Source organism: Corvus cornix, chromosome 8, assembly GCF_000738735.6.
Source record: "Corvus cornix cornix isolate S_Up_H32 chromosome 8, ASM73873v5, whole genome shotgun sequence".
Classification (NCBI taxonomy): Eukaryota; Metazoa; Chordata; class Aves; order Passeriformes; family Corvidae; genus Corvus; species Corvus cornix.
The window spans coordinates 20,916,475-20,939,851 of NC_046338.1; the positions used below are offsets into that span (position 1 = coordinate 20,916,475).

At 43.4% G+C, this 23,377-nt stretch overlaps 1 protein-coding gene and 1 long non-coding RNA gene across 3 annotated transcripts in view; one reads left to right on the plus strand and one right to left on the minus strand.

The window, feature by feature from the left end:
- Positions 1–20,866, minus strand: part of LOC120410363 — a 123,196-nt gene extending 102,330 nt beyond the window's left edge. For both annotated transcript variants that reach the window (XR_005602444.1, XR_005602443.1), the window contains exon 1: positions 20,761–20,866. This is a non-coding gene — a long non-coding RNA (uncharacterized LOC120410363). The remainder of the gene's footprint in view (positions 1–20,760) is intronic.
- Positions 20,304–23,377, plus strand: part of NTNG1 (netrin G1) — a 150,784-nt gene continuing 147,710 nt past the window's right edge. The window contains 1 exon segment of the mRNA XM_039555673.1: positions 20,304–20,559. The gene's annotated coding sequence lies outside the window, so the exon portion shown is untranslated.

Here is a 23,377-nt window from a genome sequence, read left to right on the forward strand (position 1 = left end):
GCCCATAAATACAATCTTTCTGCACAAAAATCTCCAATTAGTCGCCAGGCATACTTGCTTATGAGTCATTAATGAATACTTCTATATGCTGAACATTCATATCTTTCTGTTTGTGACACCGCCTCCAAGCCTGACCCCCTGTCATCACATCAAAGGGATCAAGATTTTAAATGAGGTATTAGCAATTTCTTAAATAGCTTTTTTTAACATCAGGGAAAAACTATTGAACCATGACTGTTCAGTCATAGGCAACTATTGAAATCCCAACACCTCATCTCCTCCATGCTTCAACAGCTGAGGGCAGGAATGCCATGTGTTTCACCACATATAGCATTCCTGTATAAGAGTGATGGAATTTTTGGTTATTTAGAACACAGCCACACAGTGAAGTCTCTATGGGCAGTTTCCTGCACTTACATGGAGGTTTACAGGTATAAACAGCAGAAAAGCCAAGTTCTGTAAGACAGCATCAGGAGGAACTCACCTGTAATTGACATTGCCTTCTAAAATGCAATTTGATTCCACCAGGTATATAGATTAGAGAGGAAACCTAATTACTATGTCTTTTATTCTGCTATTCTTTCTACTAGTCCTAAAACTGCCTTTTTAATTATCTACAACTTATTCTGTGTTTTAGAGTGAGGTAATTACCAAATTTGGGCAAATCACTTTTTTTTTCAACATACCGTAGCTGATACCATTTGGTTCTTGGACCACATCACTACCAACAATACCAATGAGTATTACAAGAGTAGTAAACAAGGGGTTTGAATGACCTTGGAAAGCAGGGAAAAAGCTTCCCTCTGCTCTCAGTCATCCCCTGCACAGCCAGGACAAACCTTTCCTTTCCCCCAGCCCCAAAGAAGCATCAGCATTACTCATGTGATTTGTCTTCCTCCCCAGAGCCCTCTGCACCCACAATGCATTTGTTCCTGCTTGGTATGGGATTTGTTTAAAATCCACAAATCACTATGGTACAAAGATGCTCCCGGGTTTAGCACAGCAGGGCTGGCCATGGTATGATCCTAGCTTTGTCCCAGTGCTGGACACAATTCCTATCCCCTCCACAAAGCTTTCACATTTGTCCAACACATCGGCAGCTGTAACATAGCAAGGTGGCCTCTCCTGGGACGTGTCATTGTTCACCTTCCCCTCTGATGAATCAGAGGATTTTACCACAACTTGGTTCACCCAAATACAAAGCAGTAAGATTCAGATACATTCAGCTGCCCTTGCTGCCTAATAAATGAATGCTGTCAAAAGAAATCCAGTTCTTGCTATTTTGAGGCTTGCATAGGGTCATTGTATGATGATTGTTCCTGGGGGTGTGGGGGGGGGGGAGAAAAAGGCAATTTTTGAGCTAGATTGCTCCTTTTAGATATAAAAAGCCACATAAGGCAGAGGATGTTAAACAAAAACATTGAAGTATGTGCAGAAGAGGCTCACATACACTATTTTAGGCTGGAGGAAATACCTTACAGTAAGAAACCCGAACAGCTCAATCTGTTTATCTTATCAAGAAGAAGATTGAGTGGTGCATTGATTACAACAGATAAGCACCTCGTGGGGAGAAAATGCCAGGCACTAAAGGGATCTTTAATCTAGCAGAAAAAAAGCATAACAAGAAGCAATGGAGGAAAGCAGATCAATTCAAACTAAAAATTAAGAATATATTTTTAATTAATTCAGCAACTTATTGTGTGTGATAGTAAACAGGGAGGAACTGAGTAATGTAACAGAAAGAGAAGGTTTGACTGGACAACCTCAAGATCCTTCTGGCCCTGCACTCTGAATTTCAGAGTGGGGAGGGAAACTGGGAAATGTTCTGGTGTAAGAAAGTGCAATTCATATTTCTTGTCAAAATCAGACAACTTCACTTGCCCATGCTTGATTCCTTTCTTCCCCTGGTCGGTGAAAGCAATAATATAAATTTTGTTAATTAAGAACATTTCAACAGCTAAATCATTCATGTATTTCAATGCACATTTATATTATAATGTGCATCCAAAAGTCACATCTAGATAACACTTTAATAAATACCAGGAAGTAAAATTCTCTTTGTATACTTCATTAGGGAATATTATTATATATATTTTTATTTTATATATATATATATATATATATATATAAGTATTTCATAGTAACCAAAGAATGAAGCTGGAGAACTAGAACTGGAACCAAAAAATGTAGCTTTTAAGGAGTCATTAGACACAGCAGCTCAAAGGGGCAAGCTGAAAGGCAGCATTCACCTCTGGAAGAGTCTGAGATGCACCCCTTGGTCCCTCCACATTCCACCTTGCATTGTGGGCACAATGCCTTGGCTGGGATGGGCAGAGAGTCTCACACTGCACAGTGTCACACAAGAGTGGCAAGGGAGCCTCATCTCAGCCAGGTCAATAGAGCTGAAGCTTGGGCATCTCTTACATGCCCCACTGGCCATTTCTTCATCAGGCCATTGGACAAGAGTGCTGGAGAAAACATTTTGCTTATGTGAAAGCAATATTTTTGTGCATTTTCAGTTCCAAATTGCTATAACTGCTGTAAAACCAGCGCTGAAAAATAAAGCTTGTATAGAAATTGACTGCTTTCCTGTGGCAGTCCCTGTTGCACTATGGGGAGCTATAAAGCTAGTGATATTTACCTTGGGGTTTATTCTTCTATTTGCTGTAGATTTCAGTTAAAGCTATTGCTCTGGTAACCCTCATGCCAATTAGTATGATCTTAATATGTACTGTTTGTTTCTTTAAAATGCACATGTGCTACAGAGAATGCAAATAATAACATAGGAACTACTTTTTAATTAGAAATTGCTTTTAATCAAGTAAAATTTAATAAATTCTGCTCAGTTTTAACAACATAATCCAATGTATATTAATACTATCACATTCATGTAAATTATGTAATTATGATTATAGGATTTCACCCAGTAAAGCATGAAAAAGTCTGAGTATTTACTAAAGAAACAAGTTAAGGATCCACACTGTGATCATCCATCACATCACCATCATTAAAACAGGTAGTTTAGATACTAGCTGCAACTTTGCCCAGTCGGACAACCTCATGGGTAAAGAGGCTTGGCTCTTGGGAACAAAATACAGCAATTTCCCAACTCGGTATTAGGATTCCTGATCATTCCCAAGAAGAAAGTTGCATAACATACACATATTAGGTCACTACTCCAGGTGACAGCCAGAAAGCTTTAAGGATCACCATAAAATATTTGACCAACTCTGGAAATTGCTCATGATGAGCACCCAATTATAAGACATATTGATTATTTCAGAAAAAAACCCCAACAAACAGTGGGGTGATACTGTTTGTGAGATAAGTGAAGATACTGCATAATAGTTTATGCAGTGTGAAGATCTCTTAAGCATTTGGGCTTTTAGTATCTATAGTAAATGCTCTTTACTAATCAGCTTAAACAATGATTTGAAATTCTTATGGACAGCAAGTCCTTTGAGGTCACACAGGGAGCCTGCACTGATGGGCTACCTCAACTGAAAGACACAGGAAAAGAAGAGAAGCTTCTACACCCAAACAACACATCAAAACATCCATGTGCCAAACAAGACTTAAAGTAAACAGAAAATCAGACATTTAGGCAATTAAGCAGCTATGGGATGAACACATGGAGTGGGCTAAAGAAGGGCAACCCATTCCCATGACGGCTGTGTTATGGGAACAAAAAGCATACACTGAGACAGATCAACTTGTCTGTGATACCATCTCATGTGTTTAATACAAAAATCATGAGATAGCTGAGGGAAGTCCAGGGATGCAGCAGGTATGGAATCACAGGCAGAGAAACCAGCAGGTCTCCGTACAGAGTTAGGCAGGGGTATGAAGGATGCTCTATTCTGCAGGCTTGGTCTTGGTTGATAAGATAAACAAAAAAAGGTGAGACAAGAAAAGGTTGCATCAACAATAAATTATCGACAGAAAAATTATTACCAGATTTCAGATATGGAAAACATAGGTAGAAGTCTGGCATAATGAATTACTCAGTTTAATTCCATCTGTAGTTCTGACTGTCATCTGATTTCCATAGAATAGAAAATATCAGAGAAAAGAGCTAAAAGAAAAAAAAAAAAAAGAAGGCAGAATTAACAGCCTTGCTGATGAAGAGCAACTGCAGGAAGTGAAAGGCAGTGGCCTGGGAGGGGGAAGATCCCAGGGGCCTAAGCACCACTCAGAAATGCTTTTCAGGGCAACAGTTGATTTAAAAGATGGGGATTAATCATGGGCTCAGAAAGTAGCATGACAAAAGATGGTGAAGCTGCAGAAGGAGGGGTGTAGGGCAGGATGTTTTTGCCAGTGAAAGCAGTTGTGTAGTGTGGGCACTGCCGGCAGCCTGGAGCTCAGGCAGGCAGGATGGAGTGGGGCACCCAGGGACTTTGCAGGAGGGAGGGCGCAGGATGGGGACCAGCAGAGCCTCTTGCAGCCCTGCCTGCTGTGATTTATCACCTCTGCTGGGGCATAGTGGCTCCCAGGCTGTGGAGGGAAAGCAATGCACAAGCAGGCCAGTGCTCAAGTATGGGGAATCATTCTTTTAACCATCATTTAGGCGACTCCCTAATCACTGTCAGCAGCTCTTTCTTATCAGAACACTATCCTGAAAGGGGGTTTCTCTATTTCCTCTCAATTTCAATTTAGTCTGGCAAAAAGAAACAATGCTGAAGGCTTGATAGTCATTGCAAGAACAGTTGCTTTTTGCCCATCTAGACTTTTAATACGTTACTGATGAGTAAGGTTGAATCAGATGTACAATTAAGATATTTGGTCATGAAATTAATTATGAAGATATCTGACACATGTCAGTAGAGCAGCATGGTTCCTGTGAAGGCTGACAGGACTTCTACTTTTTACTTCAGTGGCAGCAGAGCCACCCTAATGGTGAGCAAATCAGAATTTTCTACCTTAGAGCTTTTTTAATGCCATGAATAGCATGCTGTATCCTTGGTAGCATATCTTTGAGGCTATCTCTTGGCATGGCTTAATTATCCAGTATCAGCTTTCAATGATGAGCATATGAATTCCGACATAGCTGTTAGAAGTCTAACAGCTCTTTACCCAAAATGTACATGCATTCTCTGGAGTCCTTAGGCACAATTTTTCTTCTCCATCACAGCAAAGTGTGACCTCTTTACTGGCATTAGCAGTGATATTGTAATTCATAAACCATCCTTAATTGGGGCTAAAAAGCATTGTAATCATGAGAAATACTTCCCTGAAAAAATAGATTCTGCTTGCTGAGGTACTGCCTGACAGCTTCAATATTCAAGAATCAGAATGCTAAAGATATTCTGAGTCAAAGTAAGCTTATGATAATAAAGTATAGCCTGGTATATAGAGGGAGAAGTCATTGTCTTAAGAGTGAAAATAGAAGACTGACTTCAACTACATTTTCTTTTAGTCTTTTCATGCACCTTATTACATCTCTCCTGCAACTGTGACAGAAGAACTGCTTTAGAGCAAGCCTTCTCCCTGGCTGCAGTCCTGGACCTCACAGCAAATCCCAGTATTCCCAAAGCCAGCCCTCTCCTCTGCTTACAAGGAGAAAGACAGTACTGGTAGGAGCAGGCTATGGTGAAAATTGCTCTTCTAGAGGAAAGCTTCCTAATTCCATTATGATTTTCATTATGTTTCCATTTTAAAATTCCAAACAATAAACTCATAAAAATACATAATGAAAATAGTCAGACCATTAACTAAAGTCAAATGCAATGCCACTATAATAAAACTTGCAGGTGCTTCTGTAATCAGCAAGGTAACACAATTCTGATTAAACCAGAAAGAAGGGATTTTTTGAAATCTTTTATTCCTGCAAATATGTAGAAAATGTGGGTTTAATGTAGAAAATTATGTTTCTTTATGTCATTATTTTTCTGAACTGGATGCTGTGACAGCAATCTTCATTTCATAAGGCATGGCTTCCAACTAGCAAAATCTATTCTCAACAGAAAGTATGCTCCACTTAGTCCAAATGTTCTGAGGACATCAAACATATTTGTATAAACATGCTGTATCATAATTGAGAGGGTTGCTAGTACTTGGGATTTAGACAGCCCTTTACAGCTTCAAGGTGCTGTACAAACATTTAACTTATTTATTAATTTTCTAACTAGGGACATAACCTAGATTTAGTTAGAAGAAAGCTGTGGATGAGAGGACGTTTGGTAAACAGGTTTATCATATTTATGTAAAAGACCATACAGAGTCCTCTTAGATGGGCTTCCTCACCAAAACAAAAAGGTAAAACATCTCAAAACCTTCTAATCCCTGACAGGGAAACTAACAGGCAGCTTTATGAAGGCCAGCTCAGACCACCAGGCTGAGGGTTTCAGATGTATTTTTCACTGGTCTCCCCAGGTTCTCCCAGAGGAGAAAAGATGATTTCCATTGGATTCAGTGGAACATCAATGAATATTTTCAAAAACTTCTTCCTGTCACTCAGCCATGTCCTTCCCTAGTCCATAAACTAGAGCACAGCAAACCAGCAGACTCAGTAGTCCTGCTCTGGCTTCTGGGGTTTATTATCACACTAGGGTATAATTTCAAAGACGCAGGAGTTATGACCTAGATTTACAAAAATATTTAGATTTGTAATTCCCATTAGCTGCTTAACATTAAGTGACATCAACAGCCTCATTGCCCATCTCTGGAAGGGTTTCTGGTAAGAACCATTTACTTCACAGCTGATTTTTGCCCTAAATTACAAAATTGCTCTGAGTCAAACACGGTACAGCTAAAATGATCTGACCTCTATGGGTTTATGTTCTGACAACAGAGGAGAGTGAAACTCTCTCATCTGATATAGGAGTGTCTCTGCAACTTATTACTCTTTCATTGGCACATAGTAAATTGAGCTCTGGCAATAGCAATGCTACTGGGAAATAAAGATAATTAAGAAACATAAAGCATGCCACTCTTCTTGAACTTAGCTGGAATCTTGGTTTTCTGTGTCTCTCATTGTATGATTATGAGCCTGGTTTTAAGTTTGTATTCTCATAATTTTTCATAATTGACCATTTGCAATCTTTTATAATCTAAAATGTCTAATAACTATGCACAGAAAGTGAGCCCTTTCCATAATATTTATAAATATTTCATATGAACTGGAGTTAATACAATTTATTTATAATGCATGGGAGTCTGCAGTGGGTTTATAAAAATAATGTGTGTTAACATGCAGTCATGATTTAATAATCAGAGACTAATTTCTAAAATACATACAGAGAGGGGCTGGTTCCAGTAATTGGCCATAGGATTGAGAGGCACAGATATTGACAGATGACTGAGCTATGGTTAACATTCCACACGGGGTGGAGCAAAGATGGCATTAACACAAACTTCACTCTATTCATCCGTTAATAATTTCAGTATCCACTGGGACAAAACTCGAATAGCTTCTTCAGACATCCCCAGAAATAATTCCATACTCCTGCTAGCAACCATTGTGGTAGAGGCTGACATCACATATATTATGTAACCACCGTGCAGTAAGACCATCCAAGGATTCCCACCTGCTCAGGAAGCTGCCAAGAAGCCATAAAGCTACACGAGCCACTAACCATCTATTAACTAAATGATTCCAAACTGTTAAAAGGGAAGAAAAGTTCTCTATCTGTTCCACAGTGAATGCATCTCTCATCTGATACTCTGAGGTTGCTTAAGCAATTTCCAAACCACCTTGGAAATCTATGCAGCAGATGGGAGTGAAGAAGCCTATCTGCAGGAGAAAGAAGATGAAGCTATTGGATTGACTGGAGAACATGCACACAGCTGAAATGGACCTTCTGATTTTGATCTGTGGTGGATAAAAGGATGCAGAAATAAGCAAGCAGATGCAATTGACGGTGATGATAAGACCACAGCTGCAATGAGACATCCACACACAAGTTATCATAGAGAGCCCCAAGGAAAGAAAATAGAGTTTCCATGCTAATGTCATTTTTGACACACAATTCATTTCCCATACTCTTTTCGCAGCCTGTATATGAAAGACAACAGAACAGCAATTGTTTGTGCTGCTAGGTGTTCATTTCTTCATTTGAGGGAGGAGAGAGGACCCTAACACACACAATTAACCCATGAGACCTCTACTGCAGTCATGCACATGCCTCCTCCCTGCAGTTTCAGCTGCACATTGTTTATTAATTATGAGACTAATCACACTTTCTATAATGATCCAGTGACAAAATTACTCTACATGTATTTCTCCATGTTTTTTTCACTACTCAGCATCAATAAACTGTGAAATGTGTTAGAAAATAGTATTTCTAATGGCTTTCTTTTAAAATATAGTTCAGGTTCATGTCGCAAAATGCTTATCTTTTGAACTCTGAGACTGCTGGGCTGAGTAAAACAGGGCCTTAAAACAAAATAAAAAACCAAACAAATAAAAAAAATAACAAAACAAAAACTAGTTCAGATCCCTATTTTAAATATAATTTTTAAATAAGAATCTGAATGGAGTAAGCAGCTCTCTTAGGGCAATTGGGCCAAGTTTCTCAGAAGTAAATGAGTGTTCAGGCAACAACATGACTTTCAATATTTTCATTACATGACTTTAAATATTTTAATTTCCTATTGTAAAAGACTTTGTGTTATCTGTTTGGTAAGATAACCTACATATTTATTTACAAGAGAACGCAATTACAAAGACAAAAGAACCCTTAAGAACTAATATGAAACTATTCCCCTAAGTGAAGTTACTTACAAGCTTTAGCATCTGCTGTTATAAGTTGTACTGCCTCAGCTCTGCTATGAGTATTTATTTACCTCACCCTTCCTGCTGGCTCCCTGCCCCATTTTGCCTGCTGGTGATGCCCATTATGGAATGTTCCAGCAGGGCCACGGCAGATTCCAATCAAAGCAGCACATTTATAGTTCCTGTAAAACTATTGCTTCGCTCCATGCCACTGAATATATACGAATATAATATAATATGACCCCCTATAAAAAATACATTTTTTAAAAGTTACAATATATACTAGTTGAGCACACAATGTTTCTCATTTTGGATATAATTTGTGATTTCAGACATCAGGTGAAGCATATGAAAAATGAGAACACATATTTTAGTTTATGTTTTTGCATAAGTCAGAAGGATGTACATGGCCAGTATGTAAAGCTACAGCTTTAGCTGATATTGATTCTGATCTGCATGAAATGCTGGGCAGGACTGGAAGCCAATGGCAGATTCCCCAGTGGGACAGATGCTAATGTCAAAACCTGCTCTCCCAGCTCTCAGTCCCTGGGAACCCAGCCCCAGATCTGCAAACAAAGCTGCTGAAATCAAAGAGCCCGAGAGGGTAGATGGTCCAAAGTACACCTGGCAGGCATCTCTGAAAGAGCCAAGTCTGAACCCCGCACCGGTTGAAAGCAGTTATAGCTTTACCATCAACGACAGTATGGATGCTAGATGCATCCCCTTGGAATTTAACTTCTCATTTCAGAAACTTTTCTTTCTAATCCTTTTTATGTGTTTGTGAATAATTCTGAAAAATATTAATTCTGTTAAAATATTTTCTTTCAGAGATCCTTTGTACTTTCTCTTTTATCAGCAGACCATGTCCATTGCCCAGCTTTCCTCTCTTAACAAACCCCAGGTTCTGCTTAATCCAGTTTTGCTTTTTTGAAATTACTTGTCTGTTGTTCACAGTTCTTTTTAAGCTCTATTTTACAGAGAAACCTCCAGGTTCACATCTTTTTCTCTCTCTACATGCCTTTTTGGAGCATAATACAGTGAGTTCCCATCCTCTCAGGTCCTGGAATCAGTCCTTGGATCCCTCAAAATGTCCAAACTCAGAGGAGGGGAGGGAATGTGTGAAGTTTAGTATAATGTCTTTTCAGAGCATCAAGGAAATTAAGAACAAGAGACCAGGAAAAGACTTCCTTACTCTCAGGAACCCTACTTTTAAAAGCCCTGGATAAACAGACTCTGAAAACAAACACCAGAAGTCTTCAGAGATGCACTGCACTGCAGCCTGAGCTCACAAGCCTGACTCAGGTCTGGTCTCCTCCTGCTCTTAATTATGTCAATGGCCAAACTCATGCAGTTGTTGTTTTGTGGCCTTCTCCACTCCACTGTTCCTGCAAGGAGAGACAATCCTGTCCTGAGGGAGGAGGCAGGGCTGAGAGTCCCAGTCTGCTCTCCCTGCCTCTCCACCACAAACAGCTGGGGCCCAGGACAGCCCCAGCAGCTGCCCTCAGCCGGCTGTCACACAGAGCACACACCGCCCCTGGAGAACTGGTGCATCCCTATGGTATCATTTCACCTGGGACGAACATTTGCACTCCTGCTCATTTTTCCTCCCACCTCAGGTGGAAGCCCTATGAATGCATGGGCAGCAGAGCTCCCCAAGATGTCTGAGCATCTCCAGCAGCCTGGGTAATCAGTATACCCTACTCAGGTAAGCTAGCAAACTTTTAGCACAAGAGAATACAATCATAATGATGTATATGAGAATAAATTTGTAAATACTACTGATCAAACTTCAGATCAATAGATGCTTTACATATCAGAGTAAACATATAAACTTCACTGCCAGCTTAAGCTTTTAATCATTTAATTCATTTGTGGATTCATTCATCTTTCTATAATCTCATCTATTGGTCTGGTTCTCCAACATAAAAACCATTATTGCAGCAAATGTTGCCATTTTAATTTCTAACCAGTGTCCCAGAATTTTTCATTAATTAATTGGACAGTCTTGCACATTAAATATAGTAATAAATGTCTTGCAATGCAGGTGAAATTTAATTTTAAAATATGAATAAATGGTGTCAGCTATAGGAATGGGAATATCCTGATATTTATGTTTAGTAAGTACACAAGTCTGCTAGAGAAAGAAAGAAACTAACATCATCTTGGCCCTGACATTCTCTCTATAGTACTGCAAGGCTGAAGGAATTGTATGTCTGCATGAAAAAGAAGACAAAGAAATAAAGCCAGGACTTCTCTCAAATGCAGTTTAAGAGAGCTATCGTGGGGCTGGAGAGGCAGCACCCAGGGGCTCTCTCCCCTGGAGCCCACCCCTAAGACAGAAGGCTCCTAGCTGGATTCTCACTAACTCAGATCTCTTACAGGGGATGATGAATCCTTGCCTATCTAATCCCCGAGCCAAGGGTAGCTTCCTCAACCAGCACCTACTTTTCTGTAGCACCTGAAAGCACCACAGGTGAAATTCCTGCTCTGGTACACACCAGTTAGACTTTTCTTTTTGACAGAAGAGCCAGCTGTATGCCAGAAAGACATCTTTAAAAAACCTAAAGTGCTCACATCATGCAAAAAATTGCGAGGACACGGTGTCACCATCTGAATTCACATGCCAAATACTTCAAATCCAGAACAAAGTATAGCTTTGCTTTACAAGTAGGTGAACTATTGTTAGTATGGGCTTCTGGTATAACATAGCTTCCTCTGGAACAATATCCCCAAGATATTATTTTTGGAGTAAAAACCAAAACACTATTAAAGTAATTTTTAGATGTCCACATGGGTATAGAATCTTTAAAAAGAGACTAAATAGCAGAGCACCTTTTAATTTTATTCCCTCCCAAACACCATAGTAAATAAGATAGCACTTTGGAAGGGTTTGTATAAGCTATACAGCTACATTTTCACACATGAAGAAAAAAATAAAACTGTTAATGAAAGTTCTTTCCAATATTCTGTTCCATTGAGCATAAATATGAGTATCAGACATGCAGATCATTAATTCCTATTGAAAAATGCTGAAGGAAACTTCAGAAATAAAAGTATTAATCTCATCTACCAATTTGTGTAGAAAACCATACCTCCAGTGTTTTGCACTACAAAAATATCTGTATTATTGTTTACATATTTCTGATACTAATGATATTTCAATCTGCTAAAATCTGTTTTGATGTGTAGACCCTATGTCGCAAACTAATAAAGCAATTGAACTGACCATACTCTTGGCAAGAGGTTCAGCTTTTCAATAAATGAAATGCCCTTTCCTAAAATCCACTATAAGTAAGATGTTAATTTGTAACTGCAGAAATTTGGTGATGATTACAAAATGCTCTTGAAGTTACTGTTTTGCAGCAATACAGCAACACAACCATTTTCATAGCAAATCCAGTCAAACACCTAATGTTTACATCACTGTAAACTTGAAAACATAATTAGTGGTCTATCTAGTAACCTAGAACAGTTGGATAGTGCTGCCCTTCACTGGTTCATAATGGTATACCACAAATCAAAACTAATGGCTACCTGACAAAACTGTGGCTCAGTTGTGTGAAAACTGAGTTTTCCCTACTTCTCCCTCCAGGACTTCCACATTCCTATCAAATGAACACCCAAAACTGCCTGTTCATAATCCAAGTTTTCAAGTAATAAATGATTTTATATACTTATCTATCCATTTCACTGGGAGGGATAAGATAGTTGCCAATACTATCCCTGCCCATTGTTCTTGTCTCATGTCAGAGCACTACTGTAATCCCCTCCTCAGTGTTAAATTATACTTTTCCTCCATGAAAGAAATCCATCAATAATAGAATAATGAAAATTATCACAGGAAGGTTTCTATTCAATATTAAAATATTGGACAGATTAAATAATGTCTGTATTTGTGTATGAACAGGTGGAATCAGGTAAATAACCAGTACTTCCAACATGTGCATTTTGCCCCGCTGAGGGAACAAAATATAGATGGTTCTTTAACACAGCAACTGTAATACTCACTGTGTCCAGACATTAAGTTTCATCTGGGAACTGAATTTGGATTAGTTGGTTGTCTCAGCTAGTGGTCATATACATACTGAGACCTGTGTGTCTTTAAAAAAGCTATTTTTCCAAAGGAAATACACTCAGGATAACATTAACAGCTAGAAGGTACCTGATGACAGATGATGAAGGACTGTTAATTACTGTATGTACTATATGCAGCAAGTCCAACCTTAGATGCATAACTGAGATGAGAGCAGTGCTCAGTTCTGTACACAAACACAAGCAGTAGTCCCTGACTCCAAGTCCTGACAAGTCTATCTGCTAAAAAAAAGCCCAAGTACTAGAAATATTTTCAAAATATAGAATCAAAAGATAGAACTTCCATTTCAAAAACAGGCTCAATATTTTTTGACAAATAATCTATTCCTATTTATAATATATTGTGTTTACTATTATGTTTGAAAAATGGCTGAAGCTTGCATTGGTGCTGGCCATTTCTATAGAACATTTCATTTTTAAAAGCCTTTTTGGAAGTGCAAAAAAATCTTGCTATGCACATTTTGGATCAATTGTATTGACAGCTATACCCTATGATCACCCATGCAGGTAAGTAGGCTCCCCCAGAACTTGGTTCGGCTACAGCAACACGAGCCTCTGTGAAGCTTTACGTGACTGGGTGTTTCCATGAAGAGAGTGTCTAGAGTTTCCAGAAAAAGTGCCCAAACAGAAGGTGAACAGAGAGAAAATACAGAAAATAGGGAATTTTGAAAACTTTCCAGCAAAGCACATTGGACAATACCATTTAGTGAGTTTGTCACTGTAAAGATGGCTGAGTCATCTCAGCCCAGTTACTCTGCACTCAGCCTTCTTAGGGCACCTTATTTTCATTTGATAAATAAGTATTGGCTCATGAATAGCAACTGGACTTTTATGGTCTTTGTCTTCTACAGAATGCATAATGATAATATGAAAACGTTTCAGATAAATCTCTTTCATCTCTTCTCTTATTTCATGGTGAAATATTAAGGTTTACTGTTTCTAAATGGTTTGACAAATATTCGACCCTTATGTGACCCCCACTACTAACCACAACCAATGAATTGCCAACAAAGACAAGAGTTAATGGTTGGAATAGTATAAATAAAAGCAAAACAAATATATAAAGTCTTTAAAAACAGCCTAAGAGAACATCTCATGTTTTGTTAAGTCATTGGTGTTAGCACATCACAACCTTTCCCAAAAAGTCAGCTCAGCCTACTCTGGAAAGATGGCTATTTCCTCTGCAGTTTAGCAAACCACAGTTCCATGTGGCTTCCCTGAAAATGAGACAAACCCCATTGAACCTCGTACCAGAAATCAGTGCTAAAATACCATCTAATTTGTTAGCCAGGGTTCGTGAGCACAGGCACAGCTTGCAGCCCAGCGGCTGCTGCTGGCTGTGCTCACACCGTGACGAAGAGCAGTCACACTGTGAGGAAGAGCAGTCACAGCAGAACCGAGAGCAGCCACACCCCCGGCTGCCAGGTGGGACAGCCATAAGCGGCAATGGAACCCCAAGACTTAGTCAGGAGGTTTCTCAGCTACTGCTGGTTTCTAGGAAGTGATGAAACTTAAAAATACTGGACTCTGGAGGGAGGAATCAATAAGTGAGAGAAGGGTGTAGCTCTATCTGCTACCCTGCACCACTCCAGTATCTTGTTCTGCACAGCATAGAGCCATTCTCTGTCCAGCTGCAGGAGTGACTTTGACCCCAAATAGGTAATTTCCTTTTTTCACTGCAGAAAAGGACTGATACTTTCATATCTGATCTTCCCTCCATTGCTGGGATTTTCCACATTCCTGTCTGTATTTTGCTTAGGATACAGCTGCAAAGACTTTTCTATTAGCCATGTCCCCTTTTTAAATAATTATTAACGATTTTTCCTTTTTTTTTAAGTGTGAATTATTTGTTGATTGCAAAGGAAAACATTTGATTTAATGACATATCTGTTCGCAAAATGAAAAAAGAGTGATTGAAAATAAAATGTATGCTACCACTTTGTGAAAGTCATTTACAGCACAGAAAGACTACTTTGGCAGATACATTTATGTCTATACAAGATTAGATTTTGCATTTATTATGGGGATGCAGCATATTATTAATTATTAACACCAAAAATAAATGTTTATGTTTGCAGAAAAACAAGCTGCTAAATTCTGGAAAAATATTGTTGAGGATTTACACATTGTGTCATGTATGTTATGTAAATGGGAACAGCAGAGATTCAGTATTTATTATTACAACAAAACATTTTTCAGTCTACAAGTGGAAATCCAGGCTGTAACTTACGTGCATCTCTGAATCAACAAGTACAATACTTAAGAACAACACTTTGTATAAAAAATAACTGACTTTGCCTTCTCACTGAGGGCACATCTCATGGAAATTCTTTGCCTACATTCCCTGGGAACAGCATAGGAATTACAGAAACACTGCTCCCAGGAGACCTGAAATGGTCCATTTTCTATCCTGGACCTGAGGAAAGAGTAATGGGGTCCCGCAGCCTGCTAGCAGGAAACAGTCCCAGCCAAATGAAAAACGCTGCTGATGAGGTAGTCCTTCTCCCAGATTTCATACATAGGCTATTTCAAGATTTCAGACCCCCATGCTCTGTTCAGAGAAGCTCTCAGCCCTGAAACATCATTGGGAAAGATCTCCTTACCCTCTAAGGAGAAAAAGTCATTATCAAGCTGTATGGAAATGGAGGCAGGAGTAGGATGTCTCGCATATCTCTTGATGTAGTGTTCATCAGTGTAACATCATACTCCCAGCTGGCTGCCCAGATTACCTTACTCAGGGGCGTGCCTCCACAGGCCTTTTCCATTAGGACTTCCCAGGGCTGCTAAGCTGGGTCTGCTGGTGCACAGTGCTGTGATGGAAGCCATGGTCTAGACAAGGCACCTGTAGCTGCCAGCATTTTTTTGTTCTGTCACTCAGCCTGCTCAGAGAATACCTCTCACAAACTGTACCATGATGGAGGTTTCAGAGCAATGGGTGATTTGTTTTCAGTAGCCTCCCTGCCCCCTGCCCTTGAGCTACATTGAAGCTCGAGCAGTGTCAAAACACAACATAGGGATGTCTGTGTATTCACTGCTTCGCTGAACAGAGGTCAGGATTTATCTCCCTGCATGTCCAAATCATAGAATCATTCAATGTCCTGGGTTGGTTTCTAGTTCCAATCCTCCCAACATGGGCAGGAAAACACCTTCCACTAAACCAGGTTGCTCAAAGCCCCATCCAACTCTTCCTTGAACACTTCAAGGAAGGGGACATCTACCACTTCTTTGGGCAACCTGTTCCAGTGCCTGACCACCCTCACAGTAAAAGATTTCTTCCTAAGACCTAATTTAAATCTATCTCCTTTTCATTTAAAGCCATTTCCCCTTTTCATATCACTACATTCCCTTGCAAAAAATCCCTCTTCTGCTCTCTTGCTCTTGGTCTCAGGTACTGGAAGGTGCTATAAGGTCTCTGCAGAGCCTTCTCCAGGTTGAACAACTCTAACGCAGAAACCTTTTGATTTTCTCATTTATCTAAATACAATTTTCCAATCATTCTGCTGTAAGCACTGGAGGCACTAAAGATGGAAGCCCAGACCAATGTTCACATTCTAGACAGCCAATTGATTTTACAGAAGGTTAAACTACTGGGGGCAAAGCAGCAATAAAGTGGGCAGACAAGTGCTGCTTCTGGGAGAATTTGCTGTTTCTTGCCATTTCTACCCCTGTCTCAGCTCAGCAGTGGGAGGCAGGGCCAAATTAGCACTACTCCTGCTTTTGTCTCCCACACCTTTCGCCTGCTGCTCTGCAAAACCTCCTTCACCTGGTGGCAAAAGAGGTCAGAAATATGTATGCAGTGTGATGGAGGAGCAGAGCAGCATATGGAGCAGGTAGTGGCTCCGCAGAGCAGAGCTGCACAGAAGCACCAAGCCACTCTCTGCACAGCAGGACCCTCCCTCCCACTGCTCAGCCCCCACCGGCTGCACCCACTGCCTCCTCTCCTCTGTCTTGCCAGGGCACTGGCCCCACCATCATCAGCCTCTCTGTTTTGAGGTCAGGCCCCAGCCACTGCACCATATCACCTGCATTTTTCACTGTGGCCCTCAGATACCACCATGCTGAAACACTGAGCTTCAGGCAGGGAAGCTCTCTGTGTCTCTGGATACATTTCCAGGGACAGCTGCTACTTCAGGCAAAGCCAGGTACTTTGTTACTGCTCAGTGCAGCAGTACTCTGCTGTGGGGAAAGGCACTAATAAAATAATTCTGCTGTATCATTAGAGGTCAACTTGGACTACAGCAAGTAATAAAAGATTCATAATGGCACATGAGGGGATGCACTAAATAGCCAAACCACAGCTTGAAAACATGCAAAGCTTGTTTAGATTTAGGACTTGCTTAAAAACTTGCAGTTCAGCTGGTGTTTCACAGAAAAGTTTGCAATCAGCGATATCACTTCTGTACCAGCAATTTATGCTGCTTCTAGTATAAATTATGCCTTGTAGCAAGGAGTGTCCTAATAGGCATAGGTGCTCCCATGTTCAGGCCAGTAATCAAAAATTAATCCCCTTCCCTGGTTCTGTTAGGGGCCAATGCCAGCTATTACAGAGAAGACATACTGCTGGAAGCACTTTCAAGATAACACTTTCCCAGTGTTGTGACTTTCCATCCTTTGGTATTTAGCAACTGGCTAAATCTTCATTTTAGTCAATTTCCAATCCTGTAAGGCAGGCAGTGGGACCTGCAGTGTTTTTAAATATTCCTTTCAAACTTTGGTTAATCTTATCTTCTGTCTACATATCAAATCTGCTTTAGGAATCCTGCTGAAGTCCAGTCTCAAGGTGCTGTGATAGCGAGTTGCCCAGTCGGTTTACATGTGCACAATCACTAGTTACTACTAAAAGAGCTGTCAGAAATTTAATACTGTATTGGCACAGTATTTTCAGTTTGGTTATAAAAGCATTGTCCCTTCTCCCTTTAACTCCATCTTATGACTCTAAAAAGAACAGAAACAACACAGACAAGTCTCCATCTGCTTTTCCATCCTTTCAACAGCCTTTGACAAAGAATTTGAATGAGATCCCTTTTTTCTAGTGAGCTTAAAATTTGGCTGTAAAGTTTGGCCACATTCTCCGAGTAGATTTGATTTTTGGCCATCATTTTTACCAGTAAGGCACATCTAATCTCAGATTTGGTGACACTGCACTCAAACCAGCTGCTCTAGCTTTGATGCAGAAGAGGCCAATACCATTAGCATGAAGATCTTAATGATGTTTGACATATCAGATGACTCGGTCCTGCATTTATTCTTTGTGGCCAGCCAGTCCCACCAGGCAAATAATGGTCTCAGGAGAGAGGCCAAAGGCTCTGTGTAGAGGAGAGAAAACTTCCAACACATCCCTGCAGGTGAGGTTTAGGGCATGTGACTGGAGCAGCACAAGGTGCAGAGCAGGTGTGTGTGGCACAGCCAGTGTGTATGGTTCTGCTCTGCTCTCCAAGCACACCACTGCCAGTGGCATTACTGTGACATGAAGAGCTATGCTCTCCACACGTGGAAAGAAGGCATCCTCTCCCCATTCAAGTCTAAAGCAAGAGAACACTCCTCCAACACTCCCAAACCACTTCCTTTGCAGCACCTGCAAACAGCTGATCCAGCCTGGCCCACAGACAGACCAAGCCACTGCACTTGGAGCACCACAAGGCAGAGGAACCCCACAGCTGTCACAGGCAGCAGGGCTGGTCCATCCGCACGTGCCACTGCAGGGACTTGGCTCAGTGTGTACAGTCTCTTGCACTTTGCTGTACAGCCCACCATCTGCCTAGTAATTAGGAAAACAACCCTTTTCTTCCAACTGCAGTGAAACTCTGCCGCTCTTCTTTACAAAAGACCCTATGGAACCTCGATGCCTGACATGCTTCCAGTTCAAGTGGGAAGAAAAAATTACCGATTTCCATCTTCTATCCGTTTGTACTACTTCAGGGACTAGGAGGCTGCAAACAAAGCAAGAACTGCTTTTGGGGATTGAAAATCCCTGAAGCTGATTTTTCCCACCCCTTTGAACATTCCTGGCTTTCCCACACCAAGAACTTTTCCATGCATGTGGTACCTGCGCTAACATGGCCACAGAGATTCCAGAGAATGAATGGAAACGCCCATTCCAACACCACTGCCCACGCAAGGAAACAAAAGCTGGGAGGAACTATGAGGCATCTTTTTTACTTTGCTGGGTTACCTGGCTTAAAGGAAAGAAGAAAACTGTCCTTCCTAATGGCTCCTGCCAGTTATTTCCACAACCTACCAAATTCCATGGCTCAAATGGAGAACAAATTTCTTACTCTTCCAGAACTCCCCTGCCTCATTTCATCTGATTACCTACTGGCACTGCAAAATGCTAAATTTTGTCAACAAAATACAATGGCACTGTTGCCTACATAAATACATACTTCTTAACATGCAAAACACGCAAACAAACGATAAACGCAGCTTCTGAGCGTTCACAATGCAGCCAGTGTCCCACTGCCCAGCGCTGCCAGCTGCAGTCGGTCGAATTCAGTAACCAGGTAGTTGCCAGGAGTAAGCACAATTCCTACACGGGACTCGCTAGTCATTATTAGTTTTAGATACTGTTTTGTAGCTTGGAGAAATCTGAAAGGGAGAAGTGTGTGCGCCTCTCGTTTAAGCGACAGAAGTAGAGGGCATGCAGGAGTGAAGGAGAAAGCACGGCAGAACGCGGGGACGGAGTTTTCGCGTCTTTCAGGAGACCCGAAGGGCTGGTACGGGGCGGGCGGTCACAGCAGCACCACAACGGCACAAGTCGCGCTCTCTCCCTGTGTCGGTGGCACTTCGGTGCTGTAGGCAGAGGACGAAGCGGCGCTTCCCCGGTGTGCCCAGCACTGCGGAGGGACCCTCCGGCTAGTTGGGCGGGACGCTGCCCCGTCCCCGCGGCCAAGCGCGGCTGCGGCGGGGCGCTGGGGTCAGCCCGCCGGGCTCAGGGCTCGGACGGCAGCAGCACGGACAGCACCTCCTCCACCTGTGCGTTACCAGGCTGAAGCCGAAATAACACGGGAAAATTAAGGCTACTCCAGCGGGCAGGGAGCAGCCGCAGCCCCGCCGGCTGTTGGGCGGCTCCCGCTCGGTCCGGGGCGGTGGGTCCCGTCCCGTTGCCCCCCCCCCGCGGGGCAGGCGGCGCCGGCGGTGCGCCCGCGGGGCGGCGGGGCGGGGAGCGCGGCGGCGGGGGGGCGGGCGCGGCGGCGGCGCTAGGGCCGCGCGTTGCGCGGGCCCGGAGGTGGGGTAGCTGCCGCCGCCCCGTTCGCCGGCAGTCGCGGGGAGGTCGCTCCGAAGTGAGGAGGTGCTGCCGCCGCCGACCCCCGAAGTTTGGCCGCACCGCCGGAGCCCTCCGCGCCGCGGCCCCCGGCCAGGGGTCCGCTCCGCTCGCCCCGCGCCTCATGCCGCGGCCGCCGGCGCCCCGCGCGGGGCTGCCCCCCGCCCTGAGCGGCGGTGGCGGGCGGGGAGCCCCGGCGGGCAGGACCCGCCCGCCGCCCCGCCGAGCGCCGGAGGAGTGCGGCCGCCCGCCCGCCCGCCGCGCGCCGCCCGCGCCCCGGCAAACTTCGACGCTGACAAGTGCCTGGGGCCAGCGGCGGCCCCGCCGAGCCCCCCCGTGACGCACCGCAACTTTCTCGGGGAAGAGCATCCCCCCCTCCTCACGCCCTACCCGCGGCCCTTCATGCCGCCACCGAGGGAGCCCCAGCGCGTCCCAGCGCCGCGGCGGCTCCGCGCCGCCCCGCGGTGAGGCTCCAGCGGCCCGAGCCCGCAGGGTGAGTACAGCCTGCCGGCCGCTCCGGCGCGGGATGCGGTGCGGAGGGGCCGGTGCGGGTGCCGGGGGCTGCGTGCGGGGGTCGCCCCGCCGGGCTCGGGCCACCGACCGCGGGCGGATCGGCGCGGGCCGCGCGCCCCCTGCCGCCCGCGCGGAGCGGAGCGCGGCGGGGGCCGGGGCTGGGGCCGGGCTGGGGCGGTACCTGCGCGGTGCCTCCTCCGCCGGAGCTCGGAACCGGGAGCTGGACCTTGAACCGGGCCGAGCTGCGCCGCGCCGAGCTTTGAAGGGGCGCGGGCGGTGGGAGAGCCCTGAGGGAGCGCGAGCCCTGAGGGAGGGGCGCGTCCCTCGCGCCGGCGCCCGCCCCGCAACGCCGATTCTCCCGCGGGCGCTGAGGGAGAGCGGCGGTCCCGTTGGGCAGAGGTGGCGGCGCAGGGCTTCGCCCTGCTGGCGAGGAGCAGCGGGCAGGTCACTGGTACCCAGCCTGGAAACAGTTCCTCCCTTGCATCGGAAATTGCAGGCGGCTTATCTAAACATTCACACGCACACAGAACCCCCAAAGAAAACCCCTCATGGCGGTGAGCAGCGCAGATCGGCTAAACGCGATAAAGCAGATGCTTTTCTACTCTCAAAGTTGGTGCGTGTGCGGTTTTGGCCTCTGATGAATATACTTTTATTGTTCTGCAATCAACTTTTCGCTATTCCGGATCTGATGTGGTAGGAGCCAGCATTACTTCTACAGAGATGTTAGCGGAGACAGTGAGTGGAACAAGCGGTGGAAATGCTTTTAAAGAGGGAATAAGTCACTGTCTTGCCTAAGGACAATGCGGTTGAGGATGAGAAGCTGTGGCCTGGGAAGCCCGTCAAAGGGAAGAACACCACAGCACAACTTCCTCTGGCTTGTTTTTTGTTGTGGTGGTGGTGGTGGTAGTTTGTTTTGGTTTTTTTCGTTTTGTGGTTTTCATGTGATAAAAATAAACGTTGATTTCTGATTTCTGGACCTTAAAAGGATGATTACCAGAGCGTTTCCAGCAGTTAGTGGTGATACTCTCACGGAGTTATGAACTTTGCCTCAACCCTCAGCCCTCTGATACTTATAAGTGGCACCAACTTTCTAGCTCTTTATGTAAATTACAGCAATAGCACAGAACAAATTCAGCAACCGGTAGGCATTATTTTTGAGGCTAAGATCTTTCAGTTAGAAAGTCATCAGCTCACATTGTAACTTGAAAGTTTTGGCGCCCTGTACCCTGGATACACTGTGTGATGAGCGTGCATCAGCTTATTAAGCGTGAAAAATCATTGAAAAAAACCCGAAAACAAAGCCTGTAACTGCCCCAAATGCTAACCTAAATTCTCAGATGAAAAACTTGCAGAACAGGTTGATGCTAGGTACAGAGATATTTAAGGCAATTACCTAGAATTATAAAGGTGCTAGAGGAAAAAATGCAGCTATGTACTAAGGCTCTAAAATTTAAATAGCTGAAATGCTTTTTACTCCATATTCTGACAGCTGATGATACCTGGCAAGTAATGGCAGTGGTAGTATGATGTGTCAGCCAGCAACGAATAATGTGTGAAAACCAAAAGTATTTCAAGTATAGTGCCAAATCCCAGTTTTCTGGTAGCAGATTGCTGAATTTTATTTTCTTTAGCCAATAGGTATTGGCATTTAAAATTTCTCCCGAGACAAAGAAATCTTTTTCTGCTAAATAGTTAAATAAGCTGAATAAGAATAGAAGCTAAAGTTTGATTGGAACAGCATTTGAGGCCAAAGACACCAAAGCAGTTGCTTGAATATACTGCATTTCATACAAGTATTGACAGAAATAATGTGTGTTGAATCGTTAAATAGAGGCTCCCTTCTTCTTTGAATAGGTAAATAATTTAGCCTTTATAGGAGTTGGTTTGTATATGTACCAGCCTCTCAAGTGTAGCATGGTCTAAAACACGAGGTTTAGTAAATATAAGTTGCATGAGGGTTAGTTCTGTTTTCTAATACACATTATTTCCTATGTTCTAAACTGGCTTTTAATAATTAATAACTGGAATGGAAGGAAAGGAGCTTTTTACTTGGGCTTGATTGGATACATTCATCTGCTTAAGCTGTTAGGGATACAAACTTGAAACATGTTTCCTTTGGAAAAATCTGTTCTGCAGCTGCCGCTGTTGGGAGGTGACAGCCGGCACTCCTTGCCTTGCTTCGTTATTTGAGCCAGTTCTCCTCAGGCTGCACTGTAATATCTGGTATTGGCTCTCATTCCTGCTCGTGTGTGGTGGGGGGACACACTCGATCCAATACATGGTCAGTGTGAGAAGTGGTCACTCTATTTTTATTACCTCCTTCACGTTCCTGTGGCTTAAAGAGAGAGGCCCAGAGCCCACCCCTATGGATCGCACAGCGATTTCCCGGCAGGGAGCTCAGGCAGGGCATCCAGCCGCTGTGGCTTGTGATGAGGGAGTTATTTGGGGAAGGGGGTGGATTTTCACACTGATGGAAGGAGGCAAAGGAGGAGTGTTTGCTAACAACCCCTCATGAGACCTGAAGTTCTTCCCTGGCACTGATTGTGCCAAGATGCATTTTATCTACTCTGTAAAGGGGGTGCCTCCTGCATCTGCAGAATTAAGACGCTGCCTGAGGTGTGACTTCTCCAACTGGAAAGGGATGCATGTGCTCAGAGCCTCCTCACAGCTGATTTTAGTCTAGGGGTCAGCTGCCTGCCATTCTTCTCAAATGGCTGTGAGTATTCACTTGTGGCCAGAACGACCAGCACTTCGCAGACAGAGCAGCGCTCAGAGGGGAAGGCAGAGAGAGAGATGTG